The 24712-nt window shown below is 38.1% G+C and overlaps 1 protein-coding gene across 1 annotated transcript in view; it reads left to right on the forward strand.

Annotated features, from left to right (window-relative positions):
- The window catches only part of LPAR1 (lysophosphatidic acid receptor 1), a 279363-nt gene that overhangs the window by 14627 nt on the left and 240024 nt on the right, over window positions 1-24712 (forward strand). The window lies entirely within an intron of this gene.

The raw sequence follows: 24712 nt of genomic DNA on the forward strand, positions 1-24712 counted from the left end.
GTAAGCAAATTTATATTTATTAACATGGGCAGACTTGCACAGGAAATAGTGTAAAAGGAAATACACCAAGTTATTAATTCTAGGTGTTATTGTTTCTAGGTGATAACCCGGAGATTTTTCCCGCTTTTTTCCTTTCAAAGTTTTTTTTCTTATTTTTCTGTAATGAAGATCTATTGTTCATGCAATTTTAAAAAGGAGAAAGGTTTTGTTTTTCCTTTAAAACTAACAACCTTTTCAATTTTAAAATAGGAGTGCCTTTATTTTTCCAGGAAAAAAAAAAGAGAGAAAGAGTTAGATGAAGGGGCATTATGGTTTAATGGGAAATACAGTGAACTGAGATCAAGACCTAATATTTCCATTTACTATTTATAAGATCTTGATCAGGAGCTTTATGATTTTTGGTTCTCAGTTTCCTCATCTTTAAAATGGTAATCATAGTATGAATTTCCTGTTTGCTTTGCAGAGTTGCTTTGAGGATCAAATGGGATAATGTGTGTTGCTGCTCTTTGTAATCTTTATAAACCAGTACCAATACCAATAAAAGGCATTCTTATTTTATTTTTCGCAGAAAATATTCCAAGACCATTGCATGCCAGAGATGAATTTTCCCCAAAATTATTTACAGTAAAAAAAAAAACCTCATCAAACTACCAGGGATTTGAATGTCATCCTTAAAAGTTTCCAGTGTTACTAATCTTTTCATCTAGTGGAATAGAAAGAGCACTAAGAGGAATTAGCAGTTCAACCACTATAACATTTATGGCTTATCTGTGTCTTTAGCTCAAATAATTTGGTTTTCCATTTCTGCTTCAATTTTTTGTTTTTTTTACTTATTGTATGATCAGTTATTTCTTAGCTCTGAAAGAATGTGGAAAGTTCTCCTTTCCTCTTTATGGAGTTCTGATATGGCATATCCTAGGAAGTAGAAATAAGAAAAAGCTGTTAATGAACATGCAGTAAAACCCAGATGCTTCTGGAGTCTCAAGGTTTCTGACAACAGTACAACCCATTTCTGTGATGGGAATGCCTCACTGTCTTTGACTTCTGGAGCCATCCAGGAATTTTGCTGGAAACCCCAAGAGCTGAGTAAGAGGAGGTGTAAGGAAGCAGGAGTAAGACTCTATCAACTAGTCTTACAAGATCGCAGATCTAGAACATTGGTTTTGGTTCTGCCTATTTATCTAGATTCAGAGGATGGTCTTAGGCTAGTGGTCTGTCATGCCACACAGTCGTGTATATTTTCGTTGTGAATGTTAAATCAGTATTTAAGAAATAATTGTCGTTCACATAATACAGTTTGGAGGCCAAGTGGGCTTCTTATATCCAAAATATGGATATTCATTATGTTGCACAGAGTTCATTGGGAAAGAATTCACGATGGCAATGCAAAAGAAACCATTTGCAAGCCCACAACACACAGGATCCAGAGGTCACTGATTTACTGTAATGCATGGTTCAGCTGTTTTTTTTTTCCTAAATGAAGGCTTAAAATGTGTCCCCAAAGCAATCTAAACAGTTTAGACATTATCATAAACCACTTTGTGAAACAATATATTATAAAAATGAATTTTTTCCCTTAAAGACAAGGCTGCTGAAAAATGAAATCTTTAAGGCTTCTTTTAAAGATCTTCATTTTTTTCTTGTAAATTTAATACTAAAGAAAGAAATAGATAATCAAGTAAAGCAATTAGGTCTATTTATTAAAAGCATGGCAGATTTATCTCCATCATAATCCAAGAGCCTTTCAATGCTAATTGTCTTTTTATTACGTAGGCCTTTGGTGTCTATCCTAATCCTGCAATGTTTTAGTAATATTGATGATTTCAGTGGTATATGGACTGAGTCTATACTCAACATGCAAATTTGGGAGATGAGTCAGGCTCAGTTCAAGTACATAATTTAGCTTTTTTTCCCATCTATTTTCCTTTGTGATTCTTCATAGTATTCTGATATCATGAGATAATTTTTGATGGAATTAAATGCAAACAGCTCAAACTGACACAGTAATTGTACCCTACATAGTAGGAGTGATTAAATGGCAATGTCAGTGGCATACTTACCCCAGATATGATGAATGGGGTTACAAAAGAAGCATCGTAACATCTTTCAGGCACATAATGAGGAACCCAAAGGAGGATTTATATTATTTTTTCCATTGCCCCAAAGGATGATCATGGGGTTAGAAAGGACAGAGTTGCCTATGATAAAAAGCTCTTGACAGGGTAAGTTCACAATAGACACAGGGAGCTGCAGCATCACGTAGCCTCATTTGGAAGTATAGGACAAATAACTATTTTTTTGTCTATTTAAGAGGAATGTGCCAACTTGATGCTCTGTTAACCCCTTCAGTGGGTGGGATGGGCTGAGTAAAAGTCCTCAAAATTCCAGTTTCTAATCTCTGGAACCTGTAAATATTAGATTATAGGGAAAAAGGACCTTTACATGTGTGATTAAGTTAAGGGTTTTGAGATGGAGAGATTATCTTGCATTATCTGGGTGGGCTCCAAATGCCTTGACAAATGTCCTTATAAGAAAGAAGCAAAGGGAGACAAGACAGACACATATACAGAAGTGGAGGAAACAGTGTGACCACTGAGGCAGAGAGTATAGTGAAGGGGAGGAGGAGGATGAGGAAGAGATGTGATTTACTTTTGATTATTTAAATGGATTTCTATTTCTAGTCCTATCATGTCTGGCAGATAGAAAATCTATCTTTAGCTTTTGTGGGTTTGACTCCAACTCTCATGGGGTTCATGAGACCTCTGGGATTAGTGGGAGGCCCCTGTGCTCCTTAAGCACTGGGCCACTCAGGCCAGGACTGAGAGCCCCATATTTTCTGCATAGCCTCTTCCAACCAGGAATCCCCTGCTTAATTGCTATATTGGGGGAACCACATGGCTCTCTCTGATGCTTCTGGGCCCCACTTTGGAGGTAAGTCCCAGGCAGATCTCTTCCACTTCCTTCCCTCTTCACTCTATCCAAGAGAACATGATTCTGGTATGGGCAGGCAGCAAGGAGAACCCCATACTCTTCTTCCTGCTATTCCCAAACATTGATTTATGAACCTAATCTTTTTTTAAGTTTATTTATTTATTTTTTAGAGAGAGAGTGCCCAAGAGTGGGGAAGGAGCAGAGAGAGAGGGGGAGAGAGAATCCTAAGTAGACTTTGCGCTGTCAGCACAGAGCCTGACACAGGGTTCAAACTCATAAACCAACTGTGAGACCATGCCCTGAGCCAAAATCAAGAGTCAACACTTAACCAACTGAGCCACCCAAGTGCCCCTATGAACCTAATCTTTTAAGTTCTCTTTTTATTTAATTTTTTTAACATTTATTTATTTTTAAGAGACAGAGCACAAGCTGGGGAGGGGTAGAGAGAGAGAGGGAGACACAGAATCTGAAGGAGGATGCCGGCTCTGAGCTATCAGCACAGAGCCCGATGTAGGGCTTGAACCTACAAACGGTGAGATCATAAGGTGAAGTAGGACACTTAACTGACTGAGCCACCCAGGTGCCCCTTAAGTTCTCTCTTTAAATGCTTGAACTATTGGAGGACAAAAACCAGAGTGAACCACATGGTTTCTCTGCATGCCAAAAAGAACATTATTTTTAAGGTGAAATGTGACAAACTGAAATAAACTCTTCCCTCCTTCCTTTTTTCCTACTTCAGTCAGTAATAATTCTATTTACTTAGCACAGTGCTTAGCAGGTGATATGGATTTAATAATTATATATTGAATACGATAAAGACCTTGCCAAAGGTTAGCACTTGCCAACTACATGATTGAGCCAACTCAGATGTCTAGCCAGGCAAGTCTTTGGGTGACGGCAGCCTCAGGTGACATCTGAATGTAGTGGCATGAGAGACCCCCAAAGAGAGACTTAGCAAAGCCTGTCCCAAATTCCTGACCCTCAAAATTGTGAGCAAAATCAAATGATTGTAGTTTATACCACTAAACCATGGGACAATTTTTATACAGCAAGAGTGACTATAACAATCATGTGGCTTCATGCATTTTAAGGAAAAATAAAAGCAAAGGTTTCAAGTGTCATTACTCTGCTATGCAAATACCAAAGCAGGCAGTTCCCTTGCCAGAATTCAGTCTTCCATTTCATACATTGCGCCCTATCCCGTCTTCTCCCTTGGTGTCCCCCTATAGCCCTGCACCATTGTCCCCAACTCTTAGCAAGTCAGGGTGGTTCAGGATTTTCCTAGACTTGTTCATTATTCCAGTAGTCTTCAGCTCTATAAATTCTACTGTGTGAGGAATTCTTGTCCAAATCTAACAGGAGAAAGGAATATGTGTTTTGTTCAAAGCCACTGATTGGATTTTGAATTATTTTGATTCTCTCTGACATTCCAAGAACAAGATGCTTGTTTTTCCAAGATTCTTTCCTGCTGAATAACAGACTACAAATCACAACGGAACAGACTTTTGTTGTGAACGGGCCACGTGGGCTCAACATTCTTTTTCCCTTCTCCCTTTTTGATTTTGCTTATACTTACCTTCCTTAGGTTACCATGGAGGCAGGAGGAACATGTAAGAATTGAGATTTTTCTTGAGAAATGTATAGACTTGTCACCTCTTGCCTTCATTACACTGACTTAATACTGCTCTGGCCAAAATTTAAAGAAAATCTAATGCATGACATAGGGAAAGTTTTGCGGACCAATAACAGAGAGATTTCACAATTCAACAGCAATTTGAGGAGATGCAGTCCATCCTTTCTTCCTTTCTTTTTGTTATTTATTTATCAATGCAAGAGAGTTTGTCATCTCTGGTATTTTTCTTGCCCTGGAAACAAGTCATTTTAGTTTTTCTGGTTCATTTATTCATTCAGCAAACATTTATTGAGCACCTATAATGTGCTTCCCACTCTTCTAGCTATGGGAACCCATGGGTAAATAATATAAAGTCCCTGGCCTGATGGAGATTGCATAAATTAGATGGTATAAAGTGCTAAACAAAAGAATAAAATACAGTGAGAAGCAGAAGCATAGGTTTAGGGATGGAACAGAAGCTCTTTCTGTTTTATTTAGGTGTAGCGTTGTCTCTTTGATAAAGTAACGTTTGAGCAACATCTGAAGGAAATTTTGTAGACAGAAAAATGCCCTCTCCAAAGATTTCTATGTCTGAATCTCTGAAACTTGTACATATGTTACCTTACATGTAAAGGGGATTTTCAGGTGTGATTAGGTTAATAACGACCTTGAGATGGGAAGATTAGGCCCACTGTAAGGGATTGTTACGAGAGGGGGGTGGGAGGTCAGTCAGAGAAGGAGATGCAACATGGGGAAGTAGAGTCAAGGAGATTTGAAGATTCTATGCTGCTGGCTTGAAGATGCAGGAAGGGGCCGTGAACCAAAGAAGCTGCCTGTGCAGCTTCTAGAAGGTGAAAAAGGCATGCAAACAGATTCTGTTCTAGAACCTCCAGAAGGAGTACAGCTCTGCTGGCACCTGGGTCTTAGGATTTCTAAACTCCAGAAGTATAAGGTAATAAATTTACATGGGTTTAAAATTTTTTTTTAGTTTATTTATTTTGAGAGGCAGAGAGAGGGGGAGAGGGAATCCCAAGCAGGTTTCCTACCATCAGCTCAGAACCCAACATGAGGCTTGGTCTCATGAACTGAGAGATCATGACCTGCGCCAAAATCAAGAGTTGGATGCTTAACCAACTGAGCCACCCAGGTGCCCCTAAATTTATGAGGTTTTTAAGCCACTAAGCTGGTGGTAATTTGTTATAGCAGCAATAGGAAAGAATACACAAAGGCAGAAGCAAGGTTTGCAGGTAAGTGGGAAAAGAAAACCCAAAGGAAAGCAAAGCAAGGGCTAAGGCAATGAGGTAGAAGCAGGGTGGGTTGAAGGACAGGAAGGAGTTCATGTGGCCAAGAGTTGCTGGGGAGGACATAAGCGTGGGGGAGATGAGGCCACAGAATTGCTGGGTTATATGGATTGGGACCTTCTCTGTGAGCTGGGAATACAATAAAATATAAAGCATTCATTACAACTAACACGATATTGCTCAGTTTGTTTGCTCTTTGTTTCCCCTAATTGCCAAAGCTCTTGATTTTTATGTTATTGAATATGTTAAACTTTTCCTTTAAAGATAACTCTATTGCTATATGCTTAGAACTTCCTTTCACACCTCAAGGTCAATTAACCAGTTGTAATATCTTCCAGTTTTTAATGGTTTCATATGTACATTGAGATGTGTATTTCATATGTACATCTTAAATCTGGCTTGTTAATTTTTATATCTAGTATTAAGTAGGGCTTTCAACTTTATTATTCTTAACTTTTTTTCCTCAGTGGAGGCCAATATTCTTGCATAATATTTGTTAGATAATTAATTATGTTCCCACTGATATGTGACACTTTATAGCATATTAAATTCTTACATATATTAAAATCTGTGTTCTCGCTATGTGTTCTGGTTTGTCTGTTCTGGACCAGGCCCTTCAGGCCTAAAGCAAAGTGCATAGAAATATAGATTAGTAAATATTTTTTGAACAACTTGCAGAGGTCTGGAGGTAAGAAGGAATTTGACTCTTTGGGAAGCTAAAATCAATTGTTCATGTGGTTGGAACATAGGAGAAAAGAGGAGAGTAGGCAGTTGGGAGGGGGCAGTGTCTGGAAATGGAGGCACATGCAGGATTTGTAAGTCAAGCTGAGTAATTTACACTTTATTACAAGGGCAATGGAAAAGTACTTATTAAAAGGTTTGTGGCAGAATGAGCAGACACTTTTCCAAAGACATCCAGATGGCCAACAGACACACGAAGAGATGCTCAGCATCACTCATCATCAGGGAAATACAAATCAAAACCATAATGAGATACCACCTCACACCTCTCAGAATGGCTAAAATTAACAACTCAGGCAATGACAGACATTGGTAAGAATGCAGAGAAAAGGGAACCCTCTTGCACTGTTGGTGGGGATGCAAACTGGTGCAGCCACTCTGGAGAAAAGTATGGAGATTCCTCAAAAAATTAAAAGCAAAACTACCCTATGATCCAGTAATAGCACTGCTTGGAATCTACCCAAATGTTACAGGAGTTCTGATGCATAAGGGTACATGTACCCCAATGTTTATAGCAGCACTTTCAACAATAGCCAAATTATGGAAAGAGCCTAAATGTCCATCAACTGATGAATAAAGATGATGTAGATAAAGAAGATGTGGTATGTATGTATGTGTGTGTGTATATATACATATACATATATATATGTATGTATATATACACACAGCACATATATACACAATGAAATACTATGCGGCAATGAAAAAGAATGAAATCTTGCCATTTGCAACAACGTGGGTGGAACTAGAGTGTATTATGCTAAGTGAAATAACTCAGAGAAAGACATATATGTGATTTCACTCATGTGGAATTTAAGAAACACAACAGATGAATATAGAGGAAGGGAAGAAAAAATAAGATAAAAACAAAGAGGAAGGCAAACCATAAGAGACTGTTAAATACAGAGCACAAACTGAGGGGTTGCTGGAGGGGAGGTAGGTGGAGGAATGGGCTAAATGTTTGATGGGAATTAAAGAGGGCACTTGTTGGGATGAGCACTGAGTGTTGTATGGAAGTGATAAATCACTAAATTCTACTCCTGAAATCATTATTACATCATATGCTAACTAACTTGGATTTAAATAATAATAATAATAATAATAATAATAATAATAATAATAATAAGGTTTGTAGCAGAGAAGTGACAGGATCAGATACAGCACATGCCAAGGCAATCGTATTCTAAATGAACTCAGTGCAGAGCTAGAGTCAAAGCCAGAGATAACTGCAGGAATTTAAATTCTGCAGGAATATGTGAAATCTTGGGGGAGGGCAGTGGACTTCTGACCAAATGGACATTTGGATCACAGGCAATAGGTTAGATAAATGGTGGCACATCCATAATTTATTATTCTCCATATTGGAATGAAGTCTAAGTTCTAATCCCAACATTGTAAATGACGCTATAAGAGAATTTTAATGAGATGGGCAACAATTTGTGACATATTGCTAAATAAGCCTGGAAGGTGATTTATAGGTGGTTGTTATCTTTCTCTTGCTTATTTGAATATTATGTTTTGAGAGAGAGAGAGAGAAAGAGAGAGAGAGAGAGGATCCCAAGCAGGCTCGATGCCCAGTGTGGAGCTGAGGTGAGGCTCCATCTCACGACTGTGAGATCATGACCTGAGCCAAAATCAAGAGTCAGGTGCTTCATTGACTGAGCCACCTAGGCGCCCCTGAATATTCTTTTTATAATACATTTGTTACATACATTTTATAACTAAAAAGGAAAAATTTACTCTAAGGAAAAAAGGCACTTGGATTCTGTATTTTCTGGGCTTTGTTTAACTGGAATGATGATTTTTTTTCTTTCACACAGGAATAACTACTCATGTGGAAATAATCTTGTGTTAGAGCTTTACCTCCAGAAAATCCTATGGACTTCTCTGTTTTGTTTTGCCTTTTTTTTATTGAATAGAATTTTGAGGCCAGCATAATGTCATAATGTTGGAGTTTGTTTTTGGTTGTTGTTGTTGTTGTTTTATTTTTATTTATAATTTTTTAAAAATGTTTATTCAGTTTTGAGAGAGAGACAGAGCACAAGCAGGGGAGGGACAGGGAGAGAGGGAGACACAGAATCTGAAGCAGGCTCCAGGCTTCGAGCTGTCAGCACAGAGCCTGACCCAGGGCTTGAACCCGCAAACCACAAAATCATGACCTGAGCCGAAGTTGACTGCTTAACTGACTGAGCCACCCAGGCATCCTGTTGCTGTTTTTAAAATTTCCTTTGTGCCCCTGAAGGCTTGTAGGATATTTTCTTTATCCTTGTAATTCAGAAATTTCAGCATGGGTCTGTTATTGGTAATTTCGTTTAGAACGTGCTTTTGATATGAATAATCTTTATGTTTTTAAGTTCAGAAAAGTTATATGACTTAAAATTGTTCTGGTCTTGTGGGTGTGACCATCATTAATTCTTTGGTTAGATTTTCAATGTAAGTCCTTGATATTTAGAACTTCCCACATGAAATTATGTCATGTCCTTTACAGCTATTCTTTTAGAAGACTCTTCAAGTTGTTTCCCACATTTGCTTTCTTTGCCACATCATTTCTTCTCTTTGCAGATCTTAATTCTGCTATTTCAGTATCAGTTTCCTTTTTGTTCTTCCTTCTTTCATTCCACCCCCCGTTCCTCTCTAATTTCTGTCCTGGCGTCTCTGTTGGTTACACTATTTTACCTGTTCCTGTTCTCCCTCTTTCATATTTGCTCTGTCATTTTGCAACCCACTGAAGATGCCAAGTTTTAAACAATTTTCCTTTAGCTTCCCACCCAACATCATTTTCAAAGATAGGAGGGTCTCTTTTAGGTCTTCAGATTGATGATATGTTTTCTTTGTGATACATCATCTTTTCCACGGGGCTCCTTGACATTTTTTTTTCTTTTTAGGTTTTGGGAAAAATTTGTGTAAGTTTTTACAAAAATCTAAAATGAATTAAAATTGAAACAATTTTAATTAAACATAGAAACTAAAATATTTTAGATTACAAAATTGACATCAAACATTTTTTTCTTCTTTTAATAAATGGAAAGACCTAATCAAACCTGGTGTTTACCTATATCATCAGTCAAGATGAGAGGATTCTCTTTGAGTCTTGGCACTATCTTATTGGGCGTCCCTTAGCCAAAATGCACCTTGTTCCATACATTTATAGAGTGCATTCTGCTGAAACAAGGCATGTTTTTCTCTTACTTCCACTCTGTGAATCGAAGAGCATGTGAAACATCACAGTTGGCATATTGTACATTCTTATCAAGGCTCTTCCTTTTTCTGCCCTTGTGATGCATCTCTCCTTGTGTGGAGTCAGAGAAGGAGAGTAGAAGGATGAAGTGTCTGTACCGTCGTCTTTCAACTAAGCAGAGCTCTTTCTTTCACTTGATGAGGCTTGAGAATCTCTGGATTATTTTTCCTCAATCCAGCTCCACTGACATTTTAGTCAGTGATCATTCCTTTCCTTCCACACATTTCCATCATAGTGTCTATGAATCTTATTGCTGCTCTCAGAGATTTTACCACAATGTTACCACTGCTAAGCAGATGCCATTTGATACCAAAGTCTTATATTTCCCTCTATTTGGTGGAAATATCTAAGTCTTGTGTTTGATTAAAATATGTTTCCTCAACATAGTTTTCTTGCATAATTACTTATTCTACCACATTCTTACAATGTCTCTGTTAGTCTTTCCTTTCATTTCTTTTTAAGTCTCTTAAAATCCTTTTTGGAGTTTGGAGGGACATCAATAATAAATGAATACATGAAATGGGTCTTTATTTTAATAAAAGTAGCCAAATTACCAAGACTAAAATAATATATAACTTCAGAAAGTAATAATACTCAGAATTTCCAAGCCAGGTTGCAAACAGCGAATGCTTCCTGTATATGATTAGGCGAATTGTCCACTCAGCATCCTGGGTAAACGCTATCACATTTATCCCTGGGCCAAGAATGAATGAACTGTGACCCTAGAAGAATTAATTTGATGTTTACACTGCACTCTTGTTTTGAAGCAGCTCATGGCTATTTGCAGACTTTTCATTCATTTTGTAATAGTATCCTTGAGGAAGGAAGTGTTTCTATCTCTATAGACAAAGGGTTGGCGGGGGCTTCCAGATGGACATACAGGCATTCTTGACTGTATGTTTTTCAGTCCAGACCTGTCTATCTCCAAATTCTTTGTTTTTTTCTCCATGTTATGCTGCCTCAGTATTGCCAAATAGTCCTGTCCTAATAACAAAGATTCTCTCTCTCCTGCAGGAAACTGATAATTATACTCAACTGCAAATATTTTTGGTGCTATCATAGTTGCTGTGAAATCTTATTAGGTCTAAATTCTCAAAAGTATGACAGATGTTCAGAGAGCATTTCAAGACTACAGGAAATTTCCAGACAGTTCTCTGTGTAAAATAATCTCCCTTCCCCAGAATTGTTCAAGAATGTAAAATGATATAGATTATTTCTTAAAAGGTGTGTGTTCCACACACCATTAGGCACTCTCGATCCTAAAAAATAAATAAGGCTAGTGAATAATTTTTCCTACTTTTATAAATATTTGATCTGGCCTCCCTAAATACCAGATTAATCTGGTGAAATCTGATGGGACTGTTACAAGTCTTGGAAAATTGTTTGAGAAATTGATGTTTCAGGTTCATGCATTGCTATGGTGTATATAACAAAGGGAGTAAATCTCTTTTCAAACATATTTTGGGTTCTATCATGCTTAATAATTGTGTGTACATTGTTTAGCTCGGGTCTTCTTCATGTTCCCAGTCCCATGTCTTTTATAAAGAATGTTGTTAATGCTCAGCCAGAAAGCTTTGTCACAGAAAAAGGTGGTAGACCACTGGAATTTCACTCTAGCAAGACGAAATAGCATTTGTGCTATACATTAGCTCCTTCCAAAGAGCTGAATTATTGAGCACCAGGAAACATGCCATAAAAACTTAGGACCATATATTTTACTTTGAAATAATGCTCGGGGAGGGAGGGAGTGAGAGAGAAAAAGAGAGAGACACAGAAAGAGATTGTTGATAGAAAATACTACTTAGGGAAGGATAATTTTAGAGTATGATTGATTTAAAACAGTAACATCTAATTGCTCCATTAAACTGATTATCAAGTCATTTACATTTTTTGTCTCCTTTATTCTGATGACAAATATATCATTTTCCCATCTTGTGCCCTAGTTTTCTCATCTATTTTTACAGCCAATGAATGTTGCTGCATACTTGTGCATTCTCTCTTTTGTTAGTGTTTTATTATACACCTCATACAAGACATGGTAGAAGATTGTTTCTGGTCCATGTCTTCACTGTGCCCCGAGAGTGACAGGAGACCCTAGAGAACCAGTAGTTCAGAGAGAGATCATTCAGGTGAAACATGAGGTCATAAAAAATGCCAGCAAGAGAGCTTGACGCAGTCACTCACACTATCCTAAAGATACCAACCATACCTCTCCGTACAGTGAATTTTACAGATTCCACGTGTCTGGATTGGGTAGTGAAGAGTCTAGAATCAGACTGTCCGGGTTTAAATCCCAGTTCTACCACTTCTTAGCTGTGGGATCTTGGGTAGGTGGCTTCACCTTTTCTGGTGGTGGCAGCAAAGTCTGCCAGACTGGTTCTCTGATGTGATGTTGGCTGGGGTTGCTCAGCCTGCCCTTGTTCTGCTAGGTGAAAACTTCCCAGCAATTTTAATAAACTTCTTATCACTTAATTCAGCCATAATTTATTCTGTTGTTTGTAACTAATGCCTCTAAATAGACACAGCCATCTAAAAGTAGCATGACCATGTCTCCATACATTTTAGTTCCCTTCTACTACCAAACTTCCATTGTATTTATTGTCCTAAAATGGACATGTAACATTCCATACCAAAACCAGTGGTGCTGTAGCCAGCCATTCAGTGTTTGCAGTGCCATCTGCTTTATCTATAAAATAGCAGTCTGCAATTATTTGATATTTCTTTTGCCTGTTCTACCAGCAAGTATTTATTGAGTACATAACAATGCTGGATCTACGTTAGGTATTAAAGTTTCATTATTTTTTAATGAATTTTTATTGCATACTTAATATAGCAATCTATTCTTTTTATTAAAAGTTGGAACATTACAGAGTCAAGGCATGTCCCCTCAAGGCCTCTCCACACCTTCATTTAAAAAAATTTTTTTTAATGTTTATTTATTTTTGAGATGGAGTGCCAGTGGGTGGGGGGGGGGAGGTGCAGAGAGCGAGGGAAACACAGAATCCAAAGCAGATTCCAGGTTCTGAGCTGTCAGCACAGAGCCCGACATGGGCTTGAACTCACGAACCGTGAGGCCATGACCTGAGCCGATGTCAGACGCTTAACCCACTGAGCCACCCAGGCGCCGTTCCACACCTTCTTAAGTGTAAATATATTTCAAGTTTAAAGTAATTTTCTAGATATCTTTCTCTACATATAAAAAATAATAGAAGCTAGATGGAAAAATAGAAAGCCACTCTACGTGTTCTGGGTGTAAGGACTTAAGATAGGTAGTAGGGACTTACACAGTCATTGGACCAGAAGGACTAGAGGAATGAAGGGCATGCTACTTCTAAATGGGTTTATCAGTTAGAGGGATTAGTTGTATGCAACAGAAATGTCTTTAGCTGATTGAAGCAGAAAAAGTCCTTATTAAAAATGATTAGAATGTTGAAATAATAGAAGACTCTTCTGGGTATCCTCTAATGAGCAAAGGACTGTTCAAAAATATACAACCAGCTCAGACACTGGGAAGTCCATCTCTCTGCCTCCAACATATTACCCACTCATGCTGGTGAATGGGTACGTGCTACCGCGTCCCTAAGGAGTCATGGTGGGAGTTGCCAATCCTGCAACCTTGGGAATGCAGGTGCTTTTTCCATATAAATCCACCCCATCTTTCACTACTTCCCGTTCCTTCATCCCACCAAAATCTCATTTTCCACTTAGCAACCCTGGGACAGAGTATGGAAAAAGTACACAGGGAAATCCTGGAATCATGATGATACACTTGGATGAATGTGGGGACTGACAGAACAGTTCAGAGACTTTAGGAATACTGTACAGTGAATGTTTTTTATGTAATGTTCTGTCTCCACCGAAAACATTACATAATCAATGGGCACTTGTGCACCACTGCCCTAGGAAACTTTCTGGTTTCTGCCTCATGAATCCCACTGACCATTCTTGTGTGTGTGAGTGTGTGTTTATGATATTGGAGCATGTTTCCAACTTTGGGTAGCACAGTATTTAATAGTGAAAAGAGTAAAACAGATTCAGAACAAGAATTCTTGATGCCACTGTTAGTATATAGTCCTGTAGAGGAATTATTGCCAATACAATAAAATCCAAGCAGTCCGAGAGCCCTTATGAACTCTTCACCTTCACATCTTCTTTTTTTTTTTAATTTTTAAATTTTTTATTCATTTATTTTTATTTAAGAAGTTTTAGTTAACATGCAGTACAGTATTGGTTTCAGGAGTAGAATTCAGTGATTCATCACTTACATACAATACCCAGTGCTCATCACAAGTGCCCTCCTTAGCATCCATCACCCATGTAGCCCATCTCCTACCCACCATCTCCCTCTATCAACCCACTGTTTGTCTTCTATCATTAAAAGTCTCTTATAGTTTGTTTACCCCTCTTCCCTTTTCTTCCCTTCCCTTATTTATCTGTTTTGTTTCTTAAATCCCACGTATGAGTGAAATCATATGGTATTGGTCTTTCCCTCCTTGACTTATTTTGCTTAGCATAATACATTCTAGCTCCATCCACATCATTGCAAATGGCAAGATTTTATTCTTTTTGATGGCTGAATAATATTCCTTTGTATATATACCACATCTTCTTTATCCATTCATCAGTCAATGGACATTTGGGCTCTCTTCATAGTTTGGCTATTGTTGATAATGCTTCTATAAACATTGGGGTGCATGTGCCCCTTCAAATCTTTTTTTTTGTATTTTTGTATCCTTTGAGTAAATACCTAATAGTGCAATTGCTGGATCGTAGGGTAGTTTTATTTTTAGTTTCTTGAGAAGCCTCTGTACTGTTTTCCAGAGTGGCTGCACCAGTTTGCATTCCCATCAGCAGTGCAAGAGTGTTCCCCTTAATAACTATAAATAAGGCAACTATTTGTGTCAGTTTCCCTAGGAATGTCCTGGTTTACCATTGTTGTCTCCAATTATCAATAGTGTTCAAGATTGAATGAAAAATTCCATAATCACCCTGTTTATAAAAGATTCCCTCCCTCTGGGAGTCATTATCCCAGTAAATCTCTATAGGGTTTTAAATCCCTAACTAGTTTAGCCATATTCCCTAATGTTTGGAACAGATGTTTTCTGATTTCTTGTTTTCCACTCATGCCTTTTGAAATAATACTTCGGATTTCCCATTGCCTCTCAAGCATGCCCTCGTCTTGCTGACTTTGGTTACCTTTTTCTCTATGAGCATATTAGCAGGCAGGCACTATGTTCCTTTCACTCTCTATTCTATGATTAGAATCCTTGATGGCCAACACCCAAAATTACAAGGTTGGCAGTTTCTGGAAATTTGTAATGGCTAAGGGAAAACTCATGATGTAATGTTAAGCAGAAGAAGGATATACAACTATTTCCATGTGTGTTACTAATTATGATTTTTTAATAGCTATGACTGGAAACAGTAATTTGAACTGGTAACTTTTCTTATCACCTCATGAGAAGATTATGAATCAAATATCAAATATTATTTTGCCTTTTCTTCATGCAAATTATTTTTATTCCACAATTCAAACAAAGTCATATCATATTTTATAATCAGAAAAGGGATGTAAAATTAATGCAAAAGTGTTAGTGGTCTCTTTGGCCTTAAGAAGTTCAATGTCCAGAAAGTTCTAGAGGTGCTCCATCAATCTTTTAGTGGATGGATTTTATTTTTATTTATTAAAAAATTTTTTAGTACCGTTGATACACAATATTACATTAGTTTCAGGTGTACAACATAGCTATTCAATTTTTCTTCTGCTATGCTCACTGCAAGTGTAGCTACCGTCTGTCACCATTCAAGGCTGCTACAATATCATCAATTATGTTCCCTGTGCTGTGCCTTTTATTTTCCTGACTTATTCATTCCATAACTGGAAGCCTGTATCTCCTACCTCCCTTCACCTGGTTTGCCCATCCCCCTACTTTACCTCCCCTCAGGCAACCAAGTAGATGGATTGTAGATTAGTGACAAACTCCTCTACTTTTCCTTATTGACATATGAAAAGAGACTCTGCAAGACAGATTTTTAGGGCTTCTGTACAGAGTCTTGTGTGTTTCCTCCAGAGGAAGTAGAGTCAAGGTCTCCTTTGTTTTTCAGAAAACCTCTCATTAGAAACTTTCAGGAACTCCTAAATTTGTCAAGCTTTGTATTAACCCAGTTCGCAGTGAACCAGGGAAATTTGACTGGAGACTTCTGCATCACTGGGACAGATGGCTGGTTCTAGGCCCAGCTATTTCCTCTTCATATTCCAAACATTGGTTATATTATTTAATCCGGAATAAGACAATCAGTTAAGCATTGTGGAAGATCTCTGAGTAACTTGACCTTGTGAGAATTCTCATCTCTTCAGAGATGGCCAGCATGGTGTTGTGAAAAGAATATGACTTTCCAAATCAGGTTGGCCTTCGTTTGAATCTTTAATCCACGACCATCAGCTTTGTGTCTTTGGACATTATTGTTTTAAAACCCTTGTGACATTATTTCCTTAGAATAATCACAACTTGTCATTGATGGTTGGGAACATTTTAAAAGTTTCTTCTATGGTGCCTGATTTTGTAACAGGTACTCAGTACCTGTTAGGCAAATGATCTGCTCTAGCAGCTGGGATACAAAGATTGGCAAGTGTCCTAATTTTCAATTAGTTTTCCATGAATGCAGGGCCACCCCCAGTCCAGAGGGTGTCAGTGTTACTTCTGAATGCATGCAGGGGAGAGAAGGGGGACCAGCAAGTAGAGTAGGATTATTGGTGTTACTGCTTTCATTTTTGCCATGTGTTGTTGCTGTTACAAGGCTAGTCCTGCTCAGCTGGATGGGTGCCTGTCTACAGTTGAGGAAATGATTTTTTTAATTAAAAAAATTATTTTAATGTTTACTTCTGAGAAAGAGAGACAGAGCATGAATGGGGAGGGGCAGGGAGGGAGAGGGAAACACAGAATCTGAAGCAGGCTCCAGGTTCTGAGCTGTCAGTACAGAGCCCCATGTGGGGCTCAAACTGACGGACCCATGAGATCATGACCTGAGCCGAAGTCAGACGCTCAACTGATCGAGTCTCCCAGGTGACTCTAGGAAATGGTTTTGAAGGTCTGGATTCCTGCCAGTGTCCTAGTGGTTCCTGGCTGGGCTGCTGTGCTCTGTCCTTGGTCACATTCTTCAACCAGCTCAGCACTATGATAGAGTGGCCAAGTCTGCAGGACTTATTGCCCCTAGCCACCAGCTGCCTTTCTCCCTAAAACCTAGCCTTGTCTTGAGGCTCCACCACCTTCTCAAGGAAAATCAACCTTTTTTGTTTTCTCTCAATGACTTCTCCTTTCTTGTACTTGTCACTTACTTCTAGCATTGGCACCCTGGTTCATCCCATGTTTCCCTGATCTTGGATTTTTAGGGGGACAGGGACTGCAGTCTCCATCCTTTCCTCTTTGTAGATTCTGGGCTTCTAATGCACGTTGATACATTCCCTACCTAGAACTTCCAGGGAAGATGGACAGCCTTTCCCCAGGTGAAAAATGACTGCTGGCTTTATAGTTGCATAATCAACAGTAGCCACAGAAGTGAACTTTCACAGAACATAGACCAGGTCACAGGGGGCTACTTTCTGGGTGTCTTCTGCAATCAAGATGTGACTGCAGAATAAACACAAAGCAAAGCAAAACAAAGCAAATAAAGCCCTTGTGCTTCATCAGTCATCTCTATTAGAGTTGTATTTGGCCAGTTCTAAGACAACATTAACAATGGATGCAGCATTATTTTAGTTCCACTAAGGAAAATACAAAAGCAAGCAGGTAAGCAAACCAAAAAAACTTTTGCCGATAAAACCACAAAGCATCATTGATTGTAAGATCCATCCCAATTGCAGAGAGGGCAAAATATGAAAACAAAACAAAACAAGGACAGGGGCTTCTGGGTGGCTTAGTCGGTCAGGCGACCGGCTTTGGCTCAGGTCATGATCTCACAGCTTGTGGGTTTGAGCCCTGTGTTGGGCTCTGTGCTGACAGCTCAGAGCCTGGAGCCAGCTTCGGATTCTGTATCCCTCTCTCGCTCTGCCCCTCACTCGCTCATGCTCTGTCTCTCTCTCTCTCTCTCTCTCTTAAGAATAAATAAAACATTAAAAAAATTAAAAACAAACAAACAAAACAAGGACAAAAACTGAACGCAAGAAAACAAACCTGAGACTTTACAGTGGATGAAAGACGATAGATGACTTTTCCATCAGTGGGAATAAAGGAACCTCCTCCCTCAGTCAGTGGTTAGGAGACTACCCAGGCCAGACAGCATCCTGCAGATTCAGAGTAAGGCTAACAGGTTTGGGGTAAGGAGGTCGGGAGGAGGGAATAATGAGGTGGCTTTACTTGGTCTGCATTAAATGCAAGCATGTTAAATTCATGAGTGAACCATTCCCCCCCATTTTAAGTCTTTGTTTCAAACTTAGAATATATATATTTCTCCCTTCTTTCCATCTGGACTTTGTTGAAAACCTCAGGTCAAGCCAGCTTGAAAAAAAATACAGTGGAGTTACCTTCTAGAGTATGACATCATGTCTCCTCTGTTTCTCATTATAAAGTTGAGTTTCAGATGTTAAAATCATATCCTCCTCGCCCTTCTTGGCTTTCTTTCTCCCCTCCCCCCACAACTATCCCATCTTGTTGGAGTTCCATTGTTTTTACAGTTGAACCACAGTGCCAGACACACAAAATTATTAACCTGACATTGGGAAAACATCTTCTGACTAAGAATTCAGCCTCTGTAGTTTTTAACTCTACAGGGTTTTTCGTATGTTTCTTCACCAGCTGCAGGTCTACATATCATTTTTAACTTTCCAGTTTTGCCTGCTCTACAAAACGCTGTACTTATAAAATGAAAAACTTTGGATTTGTTAGAAAACATTACATAGTTTTTTGGGCAACATTTGAGATTATAACATAATTTATTAAATAATGTATACAGTTTCATTTAAATTTTATAAAATAAATACTGATATAATTTTTAAAAAATTTAAAATAGTGGAAATATGCCACAATAATGGAACAGTGCTTTTTATTAACACTGGAAGATATAGGAAGACTATATAAAAATTTTGGCTATCAGCACAGAACCTGACATGGGTCTTGATCCCACAAACTGTGAGATCATGACCTGAACCAAAATCAAGAGTTGGACGTTCAACCGACTAAACCACCTAGGAACCCCTGAAAAAAAATTTTTAGGAACAAGAATTCATAGTGAAACTACAACTTGAAATATAGCCCAAGTTATTATTTGAGTAAGTGTAGCCCCTACTATTTTATTAAAGAGGCATATTTGTCCAAGGTACCTATAAATATTAGTGAAAAATAGCAAACTAGCCACTTCTAAAATAAATTACATTTTACAGAATTATGACAGTGGGATATATGAAGCTATCATCTACTTCTACTCTGCCATCTCTAAGCATCTATTCAGAGAAGCTGTAGAAAACTAGAAAGCAAGTAAAAGGGAACTAGCAAAAGTGTTGGTTGTGGAAGGAATGTAACCAGCAGGTAAAGTGCTTTAGGTAAGAATAGACAGGGAGAAACAGATGGGAAAGTGGATTTATAAATATGTATAAAACTTTGTACATTACAAAGGGAACACATTTTTTTCATAATCTATGGATATTTAAAAATATATGATCATCTATTAAGGTATAAAAATTGTCAATATGTGTGGAACCACAAAAGATCCTGAATAGCCAAAGCAATCTTGAGAAAGATCTCACTTTTTCAAGATAACTACAAAGCTGTGGTAATGGAAACAGTATGGAACCGGCACAAAAGTAGATATCTAGATCAATGGAATAGAGAGCCCAGAAATAAACCGACAGTTGTAAGGTTAATTCATCTACGACAAAGGAGGCAAGAACATACAGTGGAGAAAAGATAGTCTTCAATAAATGCTGCTGGGAAAACTGGACAGCTACATGCAAAACAACGACACTGGGCTACCTCATTACACCATATACAAAAATAAACTCAAAATTCATGAAGGACCTAAATGTGAGACCTGAAACCATAAAAATCCTAGAAGAAAACACAGGCAGTGATTACTTTGACATTGGCCATTGCAACACTTTTCTAGATAGGTCTCTTCAGGCAAGGGAAACAAGAGCAAAAATAAACCATTTGGGCTATGCCAAAATAAAAAGCTTTTGCATAGCAAAGGAAACCATCAACAAAATGAAAAGGCAGCCTACTGAAAGGGAGAAGATATTTGCAAATGATATGTCCAATAAGGAGTTAATATCCGAAATATATAAAGAGCTTATTTGATTCAACACCAAAAACCCCCCAAATAATCCAATTAAAAATGGGCAGAAGACCTGCACAGACATTTTCCCAAAGAAGGCATACAGATGGCCAACAGACACATGAAATGAAACAGACACAGATATAAGTGAAACCACAATGAGATATCACCTTATACCTGTCAGAATGGCTAGAATGAAAAGAACAGGAAATAACAAGTGTTGGCAAGGATGCAGAGAAAAGGGAATCCCCTTGCATTGTTGGTGGGGATGCAAACTGGGAAACAGTATACAGGTTTCTCAAGAACTAAAAATAGAAATAGCATACAATCTAGTAATTCCACTACTGGGTATTTATCCCCAACCCCCAACAAAATTGAAAACTCTAATTTGAAAAATATATGCACCCCTATGTTTATGGCAGCATTATTTACAATAGCCAAGATATGAAAGCAACCCAAGTGTCCTTCAACAGATGAATGGATAAAGAAGTGACACACACACACACACACACCCACACACACACACACACACACACACACACACACACTGGAATATTACTCAGCCATAAAAAGGATAAGATCTTGCCATATGGACAACATGGATGGACTTAGAGGGTATTATGCTAAATGAAATAAGTCAGAGGAAGACAAATACAATGTGATTTTACTTATATGTGGAATCTAAAAAGCAAAACGAATAAGCAAACAAAAACCAGAAATAGACCCATAAATACAGAGAACGAACTGATGGTTGCCAGAGGGGAGGTGGGTGGATGGGAGAGGCAAAATGGGTGAAGGGACGTGGGAGATACAGGCTTCCAGTTGTGGAATGAATAAATCACAGGAATGAAAGGTAGAGTATAGGATAAGTAGAGTATAGTAAATGGTATTGTAATAGTGTCATATGGTGTATGGTGACAGATAGTAGCTACATTTCTGGTGAGAATAGTATAACAGATAGCCTTGTCCAGTCACTATGTTGTATACTTGAAACTAATGGAACATTGTGTGTCAAGTGTACTTCAATTAAATCAGTTATCACTAAACTTAAATACTAAAAATAATTCATATCCCATTGTTTGATCCACTGAAACAAAACTAGAAATTAAAAATTAAAAATTAAATCAGCTCACTGGAAACATTTTAAAAACTGTCAGGTGCTGATTCTTTTTTGCTGTTTATGTGTTCTCCCATTTTATATAGTAATAACATTTTTAATTTAGCACTTGGCCATCCAGCGAAAGACTACATTTCTCAGGATCCTTTGATTTTAGATGTGGCCATGTGACTAAATTCTAATGTGGATGGCAGTGATATGAGCAATGTATACTTTGCAAATCCTTTCCTTCCCTCTTATGCTTCTTCTGTGGGCTAGGATGTGGATATGATGTTAAGAACTACTTCAGTGATCTGAAATCATGATGTGGAGACCACATACTGTGGAAATTGGGTGGTAAATATCTTAGCAAGATAGAAAAAGGTTGAGCTGTCCTCAGCCCTAGCCTCCTACATGGACATTTACCTTATTTTAACCACTCTCCGCTAGGGCCTCTCACAGCAGCCAAACCTGATTTCTAACTAATTTTTCTCTTTTCTTGAGTTAAGTAGGAAAAAAAAATTGCAGCTAGGATTATTGAAAATGATGATGAGAACACTGAATGTAAGTTCTTTATTTTAGCGGGGGAGGGACAGAAGGAGATGGAGAGAGAGAACCGTAAGCAGGCTCCACCACGGCTTGGAGCCCGAGGTGGGGCTTGATCTCACAACCAGGAAATCAGGATCTGGAGATGCAAAATTCTATACCCATCTGTGATAAAATTCAAGGAAAACTTAAGGATAGACAGAAATACCTTAATATGAGAGTAAGTCTCTCAATCTAACATCAACATTCTGTTAGTGGCAAATGCTAAAGGCATTTTATCAAGAGGACAGGAATATTAGCTCTCATCATTTTTTTCCTTTCAAATTTTTTTTAACGTTTATTTATTTTTGAGACAGAGAGAGACAGAGCATGAATGGGGGAGGGGCAGAGGGAGAGGGAGACACAGAATCGGAAGCAGACTCCAGGCTCTGAGCCATCAGCCCAGAGCCTGACGCGGGGCTCGAACTCACGGACCGTGAGATCATGACCTGAGCTGAAGTCTGACGCTTAACTGACTGAGCCACCCAGGCGCCCCTCCTTTCAGTTTTACTGATATGTAATTGACATATAGCACTGTATGACATATTTCCTCATTTTTAAAAATAGCTTTTTGGTAGTTCAAGCCAAGAACAAGGCAACACTGTCATTATTTCTTAGTGATATGCTCAGTGAAAAACAAACAACAACAACAACAACAACAAAGCCTAGACAGAAAAGAATAATGGAAATAAGGAAGTCAGTTAAAATAACTATACTATGATTTTGCTATATATGAGAAACAACCCACTGATGAGTATGATGGAAAATAAATAATTATAATTTCTACAAAAGTAATTTTTAAATTAACTAAGGAAGAAACTTAAAATGATATGCAGAGAGTGTTCAAATACAAATGAATAAATGGAGGCATAACGTGTTTCTGATAGATTGACCCAATATATTACCAATTCTTCTTGGGTTGAAAAATAAACATTTTTAACACTGTTTTTAGTGAGGCGTAATTAATATAGTAAAATGTAAAAATTTTGATTTTGTAGTTCAATAAATTTTTACAAATGTATATACCCCTTATGACCACTACACAAGATATAGAACATTTTCATATCCCTAGAAAGTTTCCTTATGTTCCTTCCCAGCCAACATTCCAACCCAAAAATAATTACATTGTGGTATCTGTTATCGTGGATTAGTTTTGCCTGGTATTGAAATCCATAAAAATGCAACTCTACAGGAGGGTCTTTGACATATATCATTTTTTGTTTCTTTTCCTCTGTGGGGGAAAAATAATCTTAAAATTTGAATAGATTTTTAAATGATAATTTAAAAAGGAATAAAAAAAGTAGAGAGTGAATTGCCTACAACATAGCTAACATGAAGTACTTCACAAACCTGCTTTGCTTCCGTTCAGTCTACTTCACTAGCTGATTTTTTCTGTGCTCATTTTGTGGTACTAATTTTAATAGTGTTCCTTTGTGTAAATTGATTTTCCCAGAACTCACCAGACCATAGGTCTGGATAGGGTGACTGTAGTAATAAATTCTCCTGGCACTTGTGCAAGACTAACAAAGAATGTCCAGGCTTTTAAAGTCTTACCTGGTTATTTTTGTGGTGTCTTACTTTAGCTCATGTTGTTCTTCCCTATGCACTCTTTTGAATATCTAATGTTCACGAAACTTGTCGAGAATTTTAAGTCAGCATCATCACTGATGCTGCTGTCCACCATGACGACATTGATGACATTGCCAAATGACTACATTTCTTTTCCTTTCTTGGGGAAGTAGCTCCTTTACCTCTCTTCTGCTGTCTACTCCAAGGTACTAGGTATGCCCTTTTATTCCATCCCAGTTAGAGAGTAGTCTCCCAGGCAAAGTTCATTTGAACTTTTTCCAGACACAAATGAATGCAGACAAATGAATGCCTAAGCCACGTAGTCCACCTCTTATGTGTCATGTCCAAATATGAATGAATCTTCCTTAGGCTCATCTATAATACCCAAGAACGCATTCCTAGGCTGAGTTAGAAGGGATGGTGCTCCATTCCATTATCAATTTTCGCATTTTCCTTCACACAAGTGGAAACTCTACATCAGCAATGACTGTATTGCTAATACTTGTTTGACTTCAGTTAAACATTTGGCTTAATGGCCCTCATTTCCTTTCTCCAAATGACAAGTCACTATCTTTCCCTATATTCCAGTGACACTGAAGCACAACGGATGGACTCTAGTGAAACAAGTGGCAGGGAGGCCCAGGACAGACATAGTGAAAAATCTTGACTCTAAACCAATGAATCAACTAAAGAGGCAAAAACCTCCCTAAGAAAGAGGACTGACCTTCTGAGCTTTTGCCCCTCAGGGAATATTAGTTTCACCTTTCCTGCTAACGTGATGGCAACCAGGCTGGGAACTTGGGATAGATTATTTATTCAGTGTGACAGCCTCTCCTCCTCTTTCTCTCCCTACTACCCTTTACCCATGACCTTTCCAGACTCTTCAAGGTTTCGTAAAACAAATGTCATCAAAGAATCAGACTTAGGTGGTTAGGCATTGATCACCTGAGTTACCTTTGTTTCCCTTTGTCTCAGAAAACAAAACTAAACAAAACACCCCACTCAAACAAAAAACCACATTTAAACATTTCCCAGGCGCTCTTTACCTATAGAAATTAATGGCAGCAACAGCAGCCTTTTAAAAATGTTAAATTATCTCACTGATTCTCAGAAAAAACAAAAGTGCTGTAGTTCCAACTGCCTGTGTGGTAGAAAGAAAGATGAATTCTTGAAAAAGGCCGGTTGAGTACAGCTTTCTCTTGTTAAAAGAGAGATTACTCAATGGGAACTGAAAGATCACAAATCTGCTTTTGGAACCGAAAGATAGAGTTATAATACCTTCACAGAAATAAAACCTCCTCCCTCATTGAGCTACTCAAACATTGCACTGCTTGAATAATGTGCTAAGTTAAGTAGGGAGGCCTGTGATGCAG

This window comes from Acinonyx jubatus, chromosome D4 (assembly GCF_027475565.1).
Source record: "Acinonyx jubatus isolate Ajub_Pintada_27869175 chromosome D4, VMU_Ajub_asm_v1.0, whole genome shotgun sequence".
Lineage (NCBI taxonomy): Eukaryota > Metazoa > Chordata > Mammalia > Carnivora > Felidae > Acinonyx > Acinonyx jubatus.